This window comes from Bos grunniens, chromosome 8 (assembly GCF_055505025.1).
Source record: "Bos grunniens cultivar Pamir isolate PY7600 chromosome 8, Bosgru_T2T1.0, whole genome shotgun sequence".
In the NCBI taxonomy this organism is placed as follows: domain Eukaryota; kingdom Metazoa; phylum Chordata; class Mammalia; order Artiodactyla; family Bovidae; genus Bos; species Bos grunniens.
The window spans coordinates 97758539-97771572 of NC_141172.1; the positions used below are offsets into that span (position 1 = coordinate 97758539).

The window sequence follows — 13034 nt, forward strand, 5'->3', positions numbered from 1 at the left end:
ATTACTAGTCAATTTGGATTATCTATTTAAGCTACTATATAGCAATAATAATGTTTATCAAATAAGCTACCATATATACAAACAGTCAGACCTGACTAAGCACAGCACAGCACAGGATGAGCCTACTTGGGACATAACGTCTTCAATGTCTAATCTAAGTTGATTAATGACTTTGTATCAGGCAGGAGACTTGATCTTGACCCAAGCAAAATCCACATGAAGTGGGTCACCTTAGGAAAATTTGCATCCGCTTTCCTTTCTCCAAAACACCTGCTTCTGCCTTTACAACAGAGCTAAAGAGGTGACCAAGGTAAAGTGGAAGAAAGACCTTGGCACTCTTAGAGAAGAGACACCAGAGAAATCCAAACTCTTATTACCTGTCCTTGATGAGTAATATTAGGGGATTTTCCCTACCAGGAAACAGGTCTCCACTCCTAAGAATGCATATTGTCCATATCAAGCAAATACTACAATGCTGACCTAGTTAGTACTGTCAAATATAATCTTAGCAATGCTTTTTGTTAACTGAGTTTATTATGCTTAAGGACACAGCGTCAGATGAATAGGGAAATACCAAGTAGGCCTCCTTTGCATTCTATCTGTGGGAGTGACTGGACAGGTTCGGGGTGCTGACTCGTCAGCAACAAAAGAAAATTAAACCAAACCTTCCTGTTTAGTTTTCATGCTATATTTGACATTTCTGGGATTTCCCATTTCTTCTATCTACCATCCAATGGCAGAGCCCTCCTCTCCTAGGGAACACGGATCCACAGCCACTTTTCTTGGTTAACTTACACTTGGCATTTGGCCAACAAGCATTCCAATAGCTGTCCTCCTAGAGCCAAGAAATGGGATTTGACTCAAATGAAAATAGCCTTTTACTTTCACAATGGGAGAGAAATGTCCATGAAAATTTGCATTTGAGCTGACTTAGAGCCCACCTTTAGCAAAGGGGAAAAATATTTTCACAGTTGCTGCAAGTGATAGCAAACTCTCACCAAGCCCCACAGCCAGAAAGAGGTAGCTCATAAAGCCTGCTGTGAAACCTTGTCAGTAAAACAAATTTTATTTCTCTGGGACCAGTCCCTCCTGAAAATACCATGCCAGTTCCTTGCTGGAATTGTGAACAATGAATAAACCATCAGAAAAACATGAGTCCTTTTCTTCAAAGAAACTGAAGTTTCTGAGCATGCACTGTCTCATTAATTCTCATGACATATCTATAAGGAAGTCAAAAGCCGTCATTATGTTTTTCCCATTCTGCAGATTTTATGGGCTCCAACAATTGCCTAGGGTAACAGGACACATTGGTGGCAGAGCCCAACCTCCAGGACTGGCCAGTCTCCTGGGAAATTACTGTTTTCTGGTGAATTCTTGTGTCATCATATGGTCACTCTCTTATTCATACACTGGGCAAACATTCATTGAATGCTGACTCCCTGCCAGCCATTGAGCTATATGCCAGGAGAGGAAACTAATTAAGGAAAGGACTTGCCCTAGAGAAATGTACAGTCTAGGAAGGGGGAGTCTGGAAGTAAACAGGTAATTACAAGGAGATCCAAGATCCATAGGCAACACAGCTGAGTGGTTAAGAACATGCCACGGGTAAACGAGCTCTGGGTTCAAATTCCTGCCTAGTCTCACATCTGCATTTTCCCATGGCACTGATCTTCTAACGTACTATATAATTTGCCTGTTTATTTGTTTGCACACACACACAGACACAGACATAGAAAATAAATTCTATGAGGATAGGGATCTTTTGGCTGTTTGTTCGGGAATGTGTCTTCCAGGGCCTGGCATGTAACTAGTGTTGAATAAACATATATTGAATAAATAAATTCACTGCATGACCCTGGGAAATCTACCTTCTTGGAGCCTTAGTTCCCTCATGTATAACATGGGGGCTGTCAAGAGGACTAGGTTAGGTAATATACACATGGGTTCAGCATAGAGGTAGGCCATAATAAACAGAGTAAGTGGTCTTAAATGTTAAATTGTGATGATACAGTTGTCTCCAGTACTAAGGGAGCACTAATAAGCATTAATGATCTCTACTTTGGGAGGCCAGAGAAGTCTGTGACGTTGTGTCCTGAAATTGAGTAGTGGAAGAAAAAAGGAAACGAAATGGACTCAAATCAGCAAGAAAGACAAGATCAAGACTAAAAAGATGTCACTGGAAGCTACTCTGAGGCCTCCGTTTTTGTCCACAGTCTTTCATCCCTGTACTCCCAAGGACTTCTGTACTTCAGAGGCACCTTCTCCTGGATTGCTTTCAGGACCCAGCAGAGAGCGAAAGTCCCCTAATTCCTCCTACACAAAGGCTTCTCCTTCAGGCCCAGCCACGGGCTGGATTCTGTGTGCTCAGTACAAATCCACCAAGATGAGACTGGCCGTGTAGTAACTACAGCAAGTAAAACAAGAGGCTTTCCGCTGAATGACACACCTGTGATTCAGTCTGCCCTGACAAAGTTGGAGATCAAGTTTCCTTGCCTAAAGCTGCAAGGAGAAACATGACACCCTTTACTGGCTATGAGTGGAATACACTTTATTAACCCCACCTTAATTATATTCCATTTTGAGATTCAATAGTTTCGATTGCAACACCACATGAAACCAGAGGGAACTGCACCCCACGGGACGCCGGACATAAACGAGATTGGAAAAGTGCCTCTAAGGCAGTGACCCGCTTCTGCCAACCAGTCAGCAGTGAGCAGCCTGGAGCCCTTGCCTGGCTCTGGGGGAACCCCAGAGGTGGCCAGATCAGGGCAGGGCTGGGATGGCAGTCAGCTGGGTAATGTGAATCTGGCCTCTATTTGTAAGAGAAATCATGTCTCACTGTGAAAAGTAAGATGCAAACGTGGCAGGAATTACATGCGGCCTAAACTTTCCAGGGATGCAGTGAATACAACTATCTCCACACAAACGAAATTCTTTTTCATCCAATCATCGCAATCCAGTTCTAGCTAGAGGTAGAAAGTGACTTTTCAGTAGACAGACTAGAATCAACCTTATAAGAGGCAAGGGAGTTAATTCTGCACTACTTTTCTGAGGTCAATTTTCCCCAAATATTTTGCCTTCCAACCTGTACTTTTCAAATAAAGTTACTAAGACAGCTTATTGGCCCAAGGGTTGAGTGTCTTCATTATTGTAATCAATAGCTATGAATTATTGGCACTTACTAGGTAGCAATCATTATGTTAAAAGTTTTATATGAATTATTTCATTAAATCTGCACAATAGTTTTATGATGTGGACATATGCAGTTCATTTTTCTAGTTTCCACAATCAGAAAAAGGCAGGACAGCTCACACTCAAGTCTACATGAAGCCCAAGCTTGTACCACTGCTGCTACACTCTGTCTCCACTGAAACACAGGATCTGAAACGATGAGCAGGATGCCTAATTCATCTGGGTCCCCCAGTGCCCTGCAGAAGCCCTGATAGATGGTAGGTCTTAGTGATGTTTGGCCAATTAATTAATTAACTGGGCAAATTTAAAGAATCTCAGACTAGGAACAGAGGGGCCAGTTGGAAGCCGGCTCTCTCATGGTAACAAGCCATGTGAATTTGAGCCAGGCAATTCCCCTTGGGCCTTGGCCTTCCCACTTGAACAATGAAATAGCTAGACTAGATGACCTTTGATGGTATCTCATTCAGGGTCTTGCTCCAAGTTCACCTGGCCAGCCAGCACCTAAAGCCTGCATTGGAAGCTTGTCTGCCTCTCCATCTCCCACCCCAAACTTGAATCCACGTTCGCAGAAATGGGCGCTTAGTTTGACAGCACCTTGGCCGGAGCCCCAGTGAGTCATATTTCAAGCTAGGCAGGAATGTAGGCATGCACATGAGTTACTGTTAAAAACACAAGGCTGGTGTCTATCTACCAGGGGGAAGAACAGTTAACACAACCACGACCCAGGGTTCTCTTTAATCTGACATATGAGAGAATGAGTCTCTGTGAGCCCAAGGGGGACCCTCTCCTCAATCATGGAAACATGCAAATATAAAAAAAAAATCATTAAACACCTCATCTTTCTGAACAGGTGAGGTGTCTAAAATTAAACTATCATTTAGTCATGGTTAGTACTACATCCAGGACACTTTGCCACATTCAGCAAATTGCTTTTATTGCTATCCTGTACCAAGTATGAGATGAGGCAAAGATACTATAAAGAGGAGAAAATAAATTATTCTTACCTCAAGAGCCCCAATCTTGTGAGATTTAGCTATCATTCAAGTTGGACTTGTAAAAGTCAACAAAGAAAGGACTAATTCTGACAAGAGAATGGAACAGCAGGAAGGCTGGCTGGAAATTGGGGCCGGTTTCTGAGGACATGATGCTCGATTTAAACTTCGATAAAAGAATGGGCTTTGACAGGTGGAAGTGAAGGAAGAATATTTTACCAAATGCAAATGATTAGTGAGTTTTAGTTATTACACCATGACACGCACATATGTACACACACACACACACAAGTTATCCACATTCAGAATGTCCCTGTGCACATACCTGTACACACTCACCAGGTTTCTGTGGGCCCAGCCCCAGGATTTCTCACTAACCATTAGGAATAAAACTGGTCACACTTCTCGTAATGGCAGGATTGAAACACATGTCTCTGTTAAGTACAATTTAAACCATATGCTTCTGCCTTATTTCTGCCTAGTTCATCAAAATTGTCTTTCACATTTGAGTCTGGATAGCCAGAAGCCTTCCAACTTTTTTTTTTCTCTTGACATGTAGGAAGTTGTCTTTTTCCAAAGAGAAAAACACTCTGAAATCACAGAAGATTCCAGGCTGCTCTTGGAAGGAATTAGATGTGTTTAGATTCACACACAAAGTCTGAAAAGGTAAAGATTCTTCCAAGTTGAGTTTATTGGCTCTGCATGGTCACACAGTGCTCCGCGTTTTCCTTTATTTTAATACTTACCATAAAACTTAATGTGGAGATATAATTTTATAATACAGGGCCCTAGTGCAAGGGGCAGCAAACCCAAACAAGTGGCGCAAATATGACTGGCCACCTATTTAGATGAACTGCAAGTTAGGACTGGTTTTGTGTTTTTAACTTGTTTTTAAAAAATTAAAGGAATAATACTATTTTGTGATAAGCAAAAACTATATAAAACTCAAATTTCAGTGTTCCTAAGTGAAGCTTAGGAACCAGAGATCAAACTGCCAACATCCGTCGGATCATCAAAGACACAAGAAGGTTCCAGAAAAACATCTACTTCTGCTTAATCGACTATGCCAAAGCCTTTGACTGTGTGGATCACAACAAACAGGAAAATTATTCAAGAGATGGGAATACCAGACCACCTGACATGCCTCCTGAGAAACCTGTATGCAGGTCAAGAAGCAACAGTTAGAACTGGACATGGAACAACAGACTGGTTCCAAATCGGGAAAGGAGTACATCAAGGCTGTATACTGTCACCCTGATTATTTAACTTATATGCAGAGTACATCATGCAAAATGCCAGGCTGGATGAAGCACAAGCTGGAATCAAGATTGCTGGGAGAAATATCAATAACCTGAGATATGCAGATGATACCACACTTACGGCAGAAAGTGAAGAACTAAAGAGCCTCTTGATGAAAGTGAAAGAGGAAAGTGAAAAAGTTGGCTTAAAACTCAACATTCAGAAAACTAAGATCATGGCATCCAGTCCCATCACTTTATGGCAAATAGATGGGGAAACAATGGAAACAGTGACAGACTTTATTTTCATGGGCTCCAAAATTACTGCAGATGGTGACTGCAGCCATGAAATTAAGACACTTGCTCCTTGGAAGAAATGTTATGACCAACCTAAACAGCATATTAAAAAGCAAAGACATTACTTTACCAAGTCTGTCTAGTCAAAGGTATGGTTTTTCCAGTAGTCATGTATGGATTTGAGAGTTGGACTATAAAGAAAGCTGAGTGCAGAAGAATTGATGCTTTTGAACTGTGGTGTTGGAGAAGACTCTTGAGAGTCCCTTGGACAGCGAGGAGATCCAACCAGTCAATTCTAAAGGAGATCAGTCCTGAATATTCATTGGAAAGACTGATGCTGAAGCTGAAACTCCAATCCTTTGGCCACCTGATGCAAAGAACTGACTCACTGGAAAAGACCCTGATGCTAGGAAAGATCAAAGGCTGGAGGAGAAAGGGACGACAGAGGATGAGATGGTTGGATGGCATCACTGAATCAATGCACTTGAATTTGAGGAAGCTCCAGGAGTTGGTGATGGACAGAGAAGCCTGGCGTGCGGCAGTCCATGAGGTCCCAAGGAGTCGGACGTGACTGAGAGACTGAACTGACTGACGGAAGTGAAGCTTTAGTAGCACACAGCCATGATCATTTCATTTCTTTACGTCTCTCTGTGGCCACCATGAGACTTAGTGGCAGTACTGAGTAGTTGTGACAGAGACTATATGACCTGAAAATCTAAAATATTTGCTATCTGTCCCTTTACAGAAGATGTTTTCCAACACCTGCTCTAAGGTAGCAGGTTGCTCTCACTCAACTGGATGCTAAGACTTTTTTAAATAGGTCTTAATGCTGAAAAAACAAAACTGTCTCAAAGTTCTCAGTAGTTATTATCCTCTAGGAACTAAAGAATTAAATTTACCTTTGGGTCATATTATCCTTTGTCCTTTGTTCTTGGAAAATGAATCCAGTGTGGCCTTTAATTACCCAGATGTAAAGCAATATATATTTGAGGAAAAATGAAGTAACCATTAATCTTAATGTAAATGTTTATACAGAGAAGTAAAGAATTCTCTTTAATATATATGTCAGATGTTTCTTTTAGCATAGCTGCATCTTTGTAGACTTTGTAGCTTCTTTAGAGAAAAAAAATTCCTTTAGTTTTCATCTTTTCTATGATTGTATATCATTGCTTGTTCTTGGGGAACTGTGTGTGTGTTTTCTAGAATTTTTACACATTAGATTGGAAGTACAGATCTGAAAAACTACAAGAAAAATGGGAAAGACTTTGTTTTTACATTAAGCTGAGGTTGAGATTAGATTGGCTATGTTTATGTCATTTTGAACTATAATAAGATGTTATTTAAGATGAACAACAACCTAGGCTTTGTGAAATGATGATGAAATATTGCATTCTGATGTGATGGTATTTTGGAGATCATAGGCCCAGGGGCAGAATTTCATCAGAAAAGAAGGGGTGTCCTTGCTGTATATTATTCTCAAGAGAAGGATAACATACGAGGACTAAGGCTGCAAGACTGGTCAATGACAAGGGGAAAGAATAAAACTCTTCTTTTTCTCTGGACCTTCATAAACTGAGGTCTAAACTCTGGTGAAAGGGATATAGGTGACTGTAGGTCACAGAGACTCCCATAAAGTAAAATGGTTTCTTTGAAATAGCTGGGATAGGGAATGACCATTCAGAGGCCTTGGGAGAATGAGTCTGGACCTATAGTCCTTGAAAACAGACACTGGAAACAGCAGTTCTAGAATATTTACTGCTTGTACTTACCTCCTATAAGCCTTAACATCCAACAGAGTTGTGTTCTAAATTTATCATCTAGGCTCAAGTATGTGGTGATAAATTAAGAACTTGCTCTATATTTAAATGAAATATAAAGAGGAAATGTAACCAACTGAGGATGCCAATACACAGTGGAGCAGTGACTGGCAACAAGAGAAACTCCACAGCATGGCAAAGGGTTTCATAATGGGTCTACATGTGTGAGTGTGTGCTAAGTCGCTTCAGTCATGTCCAACTCTTTGCAACCCCATGGACTGTAGCCTACAAGGCTCCGCTGTCCATAGGATTCCCCTGGCAGGAATACTGAGTGGGTTTCCATGCCCTCCTCCAGGGGATCTTCCCAATCTTCCCTGCGTTTCTCTCTTAAGTCTCCTGCATTGGCACACAGGCTCTTTATCACTAGTGCCACCTGGGAAGCCCCAGTAGGTCTACACTAGGGATCTATTTATTTACACACATAAGCCAGTATCCAGAGGAACTGTAAGAACCAGCTGAGAACACAGCAAGTAAGATACAGGTTGGCCATCAAAGCTGACAACGGCTCAAGCCAATAGCAACAGTTTTTAAAGAAATGTGACCTCATTTTACAGTTTTATAGGTGGTAGGAGTTACTTCTGCTGATAGCCTCCCTTAAGCTATAAACTTCTTAAGAGTGGATAATCTCTCCATCCCCATCATCGTAATTCCTGACTCCAAGTAGGATTTGAATACAACAAATTATCCAACAGAAAAGCACAGGGTTTCTTCCCACACATTCTCATTATAAAGAGTCCCCACTCAATCAAGCTCAGGGGCACACTTTAAAAGAGCCACTACAAGTGTCACCAAATCATCTGATACTTTTGCCTCCAAAACTAATCCTGAGAAATTTTCAAGAACACAACTGAATAATTTCTAATGAACTACAACGGCATGTAGGCATGTCTTAGAACAACATCTTAATTATCCAGGAAATATTAAGGATTACAAATAACTGTTACACAGATATGGCTATCTGCTTATGACTACTAAATTGAGATTCTTTTATTTGAGAGTTATATATACACCTAATCAACATCCAATACATTAATTATTAAAAACAATAATTACTTTCAGCTAACTTGACAATGGCCTCACAATGCCTCTCAGCAGACTCCCTCAAAGCCAAGCATTCTCAACCAGACAGTACAGCACCCAAATCCACATGAAGCCCAGGGCCCAAACTTAGTTCTAGGAAGATGAAAAAGAAATTGATATTACAATGGTACTGTATACATGTATCCTTTCAAAGGGTTGCAGTACATAAAGAGATATGTGGCATATCTGGGACACTAAAATCACACGGGGTATGATGACTAATAAAAAAGCGTCTGACAAGACTCCTTGTGAGGTTGAGAACCATCCCTTGGGCAATCACTAACACACCCCTGAAGATGGCATGTTAAAGGAAAGCCATCTGTCCATCTGGATGGCCTAAGAGTTCGTTTTACTGATAGGGGAAGTGAGTCTCTGACAGGCCAAGCGACTTGTCCCAGGTGACATGCACAGGGATCGGCCTAGAAAAGACTTAAATTCTGGCTGAGTGCCCAGTTCACAGTGTGTCATGTTATCCTCACCACCAGAGAGTTTATTTTTCAATCTTTTTGGTTAAAATTATATTTCTTTATAGACAGAAAGGAATAATACAAAGAAAAATTAAATAGTTAACTCACACTGTGAAATGTACATGGAAAACAGTGCAACGAATGCAGACGACCTATGGCTCCTTTACTGAGCGTCTACTGTGATTATGGACCTGTGCCATGTCTCAGATTCCCAAGAAAGTGGACTAGATTATCTTGAAGCTCTCCTTGTCCTGTCATGCTACATAGATTCCCACCTTATGTGTACATCAGAGAGTTGAGGGAACTGCAACAGCATTAATAATAATATACATAATCAGTCCCTAATCACTCATGTTGTTCCAAGTCAAAAGGAGGCTAAACTTCAAAATAATTTCTTGGTTGTGAAACGAATATTGTTTTTTGCTAAGTTGCCCTTTAAACAGCCCACATGGGCTGGCCCACTTTCATGAAGCAGTTCTACACGAGTAAAAATCCCAGGGACAATCCTGCCAAGGTCAAAGCAAAGACTTTCCATTCAGACCATCATCCCTTCTGGCCAAAGCGTGGCTGCCAAAGCTCTTACATGAGCAAGGGGAGCTAATGAATAGAATTTGCATGGAATAACTTAAGCTGATATTGGCATTCCAAGAAGACATCTGTGTTGACATCTTACTCTCTCCTTTCTCATCTCTCCTCACTGTTACCAAACTGACCTCTCTAAAATGTATATCCGAGCATGTCATTCCCCTGCTTACTTAATCTGGATAGCTCCTTACTGTCTACAGGACTAGCCCGAACACCTTGACAAGGCACACCAAAGTCTTCTCAGACTGGGTTGTGTCTACCATTTCTGCCTCCTTTTCTGACAACTCCCTCCCCCATTATCCTTTTACCCTTTCAGCTCTATACTTTACTCAAACCAAGAAGCTACTTACTCCTCAAGATAACCTTGTCCTTTCCTATCATTGTTTCTTTGTAGAAGCTATAGTCCTTCTGGGGGATCTACAGCAGACAAACCCTTATCCTTCAATACACAGCTCACATATCACCACACTGGGAAGCCTTCCTTGACTCACGGCTGATTTTCTTCCTCATAATGGACAACTTAAAGATTCATATGATTGCTAATGAAAATAAGACCACAAACTTGCTTCAGGGATGAGACTGTCTTCATCTTTGTATGGTCAGCACATAGTAGGTGCTCATTAGACGACACTGAATGGATGAATAGTAATACTGATTTATGGAATTCAATTAGCACAATTGTTATTGATTTCCACGTAGCCTACCAGAACTGCCCAAATATATAGTCCACATTTACTCCTTAATAATATAACAGTGGTATTCTGCAGTGTTTCTCACAGGGTGGTTAACAACTTAAAATTTCTTAAATTATGTGTGAGAGAAATCTACATGGATACAATATTAAATAACACTGATTTGCATGTTGGAACAATTATTCCTTTTCCAATTCTGTTTCAGTCCTGATGGTGATATAAAGGAGAAAGATTCGGTTTGATGCCATACGACTTCAGCATCTCTCTAAAAACATGTCAAATTTTTTTTTTATTTATTTATTTTTTTGATGCTAATTTCTACATTTATTGTAGACTCTATTTCAGTACTAGAGGTTAAATTTTCATCACCAAAAAATGAGAATAATCTTACAGCTACTACTAAGGTAATGAGCTGTGAAATTACTTTCCCACTATTGTTCTGAAAATATACCCCTAGATTGTTAAGAGAAATTCCAGCTTCATTCAGATCTGTTAGTTAACTCTTCAGTCATCATCATATACCCCTAGATTGTTAAGAGAAATTCCAGCTTCATTCAGACCTGTTAGTTAACTCTTCAGTCATCATCATATACCCCTAGATTGTTAAGAGAAATTCCAGCTTCATTCAGATCTGTTAGTTAACTCTTCAGTCATCATCTACTGTCGGCTTGATTATCACTCCTCTTCTTGTTTGACCCCAACCAACTAAACACCAGTGTTTCTCAACTCTTCGGCTAAGTGCAATCTTTTCTCCTACTTCTGTGCACACAGGATTAGTCAAGACGATTTTACCCAAATCAGCCTTGACTGCGCTAACTCTTCCTCTGTCGACAGGGATCCTATATTCACCATAAGCACTTCATTCTTAGACAGCTTTGGTACTTTCGCTGCTTTCTTGTCTCCTTTGGTGCGAACACCTAGAAGCCTTCTAAGCAGGAAATAGGAAATTTCCAATTCTGTGAAGATCTCAGGTAAAGCTCCAACTGCACCAAGTACTTGCCCCACCATTCTGTCAGCTCGGCACAAAGTGGGGTCAATTTTTGTTCCAACTCCAATAAGACCTCCTGGGGCAGCATACTGAAGATCATTATGCTCTGCGAAAAGCGATACAATTTTGGAAAAGATAGGTTTACACATGAGTTTTCCTTCACTGTCTTTGGAAACAATACCAGGTCTGACTTCTATCTCCTGGCCCACCTTTAATACTCCTTTTAGAATACTACCACCAGCTACACCCCCCTTAAGGTCATCAACTTCACAGCCAGGTTTGTTGACATCAAAGGATCTAATAACAATTAGTCTGGGTTCTGAAGTAAAGTCTCTTGTGGGTACTGGAATGTTCTTTACTATGTACTCACAGACAACTTCAATATTGTATTTTAGCTGAGCAGAAATTGGGATAATAGGAGCGCCTTCTGCTACTGTACCTTGAACAAATGCAAGGATCTGTTCATACTGTTCTTTAGCCTGGCTTTCTTTTACCAAATCAATTTTATTTTGTAGAATCAAAATATGCTTCAGTTTCATGATTTCTATAGCAGCCAAGTGTTCAGATGTCTGAGGCTGAGGACAAGTCTCGTTACCCGCTATCAACAGAAGAGCGGCATCCATCACTGCGGCCCCATTCAGCATAGTAGCCATCAGAATATCATGGCCAGGACAGTCAACAAAGGAAACATGCCTGACTAATTTGAAGTTCCCTTTGGTCCCTGGAATGTCTGTAGGGCTCATCAGGTGTGCTACTTCCACAGGATCTATAACATTCTGGCCGAGGACAACTTGGGTCATCAAGTTTATAAATCTTAGCATTAGCATAGCCAAGTTTGATTGTCATATTTCTTTCCAGTTCATTTTTGAAACGGACAGTGTGGACTCCAGAAATAGCTTTTACAACTATAGATTTCCCATGAGCTACGTGACCAATTGTACCTATATTAACTGTGGCTTGTCTGCTGATAACTTCATGTGAAAGTGGCGTCAACTTGGAAACATCCAAAGTGGCGAGATCTTGCCGAGAAAGGTGCGGCTGCCCTAAAGTCACACCAGCCTCGCCCCCCGCCATCTTGCCCGGAAAGCTAAATTTTTTATTTTTAAGAAAGAGGGAACGAACTTAGGATCAAAGAATTCAGTGACAGGAAAGACAGAACAGGACTTAGGATCAGAGACTTCAATGATCGTCAATACCTAGCTAAAGTGTAAGGGCACTGCTTCATTCTCACTGTTTTTATTTTCGTGGTTACTTTCCAGTTTTACAAAGTGACATTAAATTTTTATTTACTGTCAAGCTATGAATTTTTCTTGTTAAATTTATTTAAGTTATAAAATAAGTCAGTTTAAAGAAAAACAATAAGGAAATATCATTACATGTACTTGTTAGCATTACAAAAATAGAGAGGATGGTATCCAAAGGATGGTATACCTATTATAGCTTGAGTGAATAAAGTCTTAGTAGACAAAAGATCCAGGAGGGTCACAAGTCTTCTGCTTTTGGGTACGTTACTAAACTTTTTTGAGCATGTTTTTATGTAATCATTGCTACTTTTCCTATTCAAATCTGTTACAAAAATCAAGTGAAATAACATGTATGGAAATGCTTTGGAAAATGTAGAAAGCAACATTATGGTCATCAAAACAACCAGCCTCATCACAGTATACCATTCTTTCCCATCCTGTC

The 13034-nt window shown here is 40.5% G+C and overlaps 1 long non-coding RNA gene and 1 pseudogene across 13 annotated transcripts in view; both read right to left on the minus strand.

Moving 5' to 3' along the window:
• The window catches only part of LOC147367752 (uncharacterized), a 604096-nt gene that overhangs the window by 338275 nt on the left and 252787 nt on the right, over positions 1–13034 (minus strand). The gene's annotated exons all lie outside the window — the stretch shown is intronic.
• Positions 10953–12429, minus strand: LOC147367755 (eukaryotic translation initiation factor 2 subunit 3 pseudogene; annotated as a pseudogene).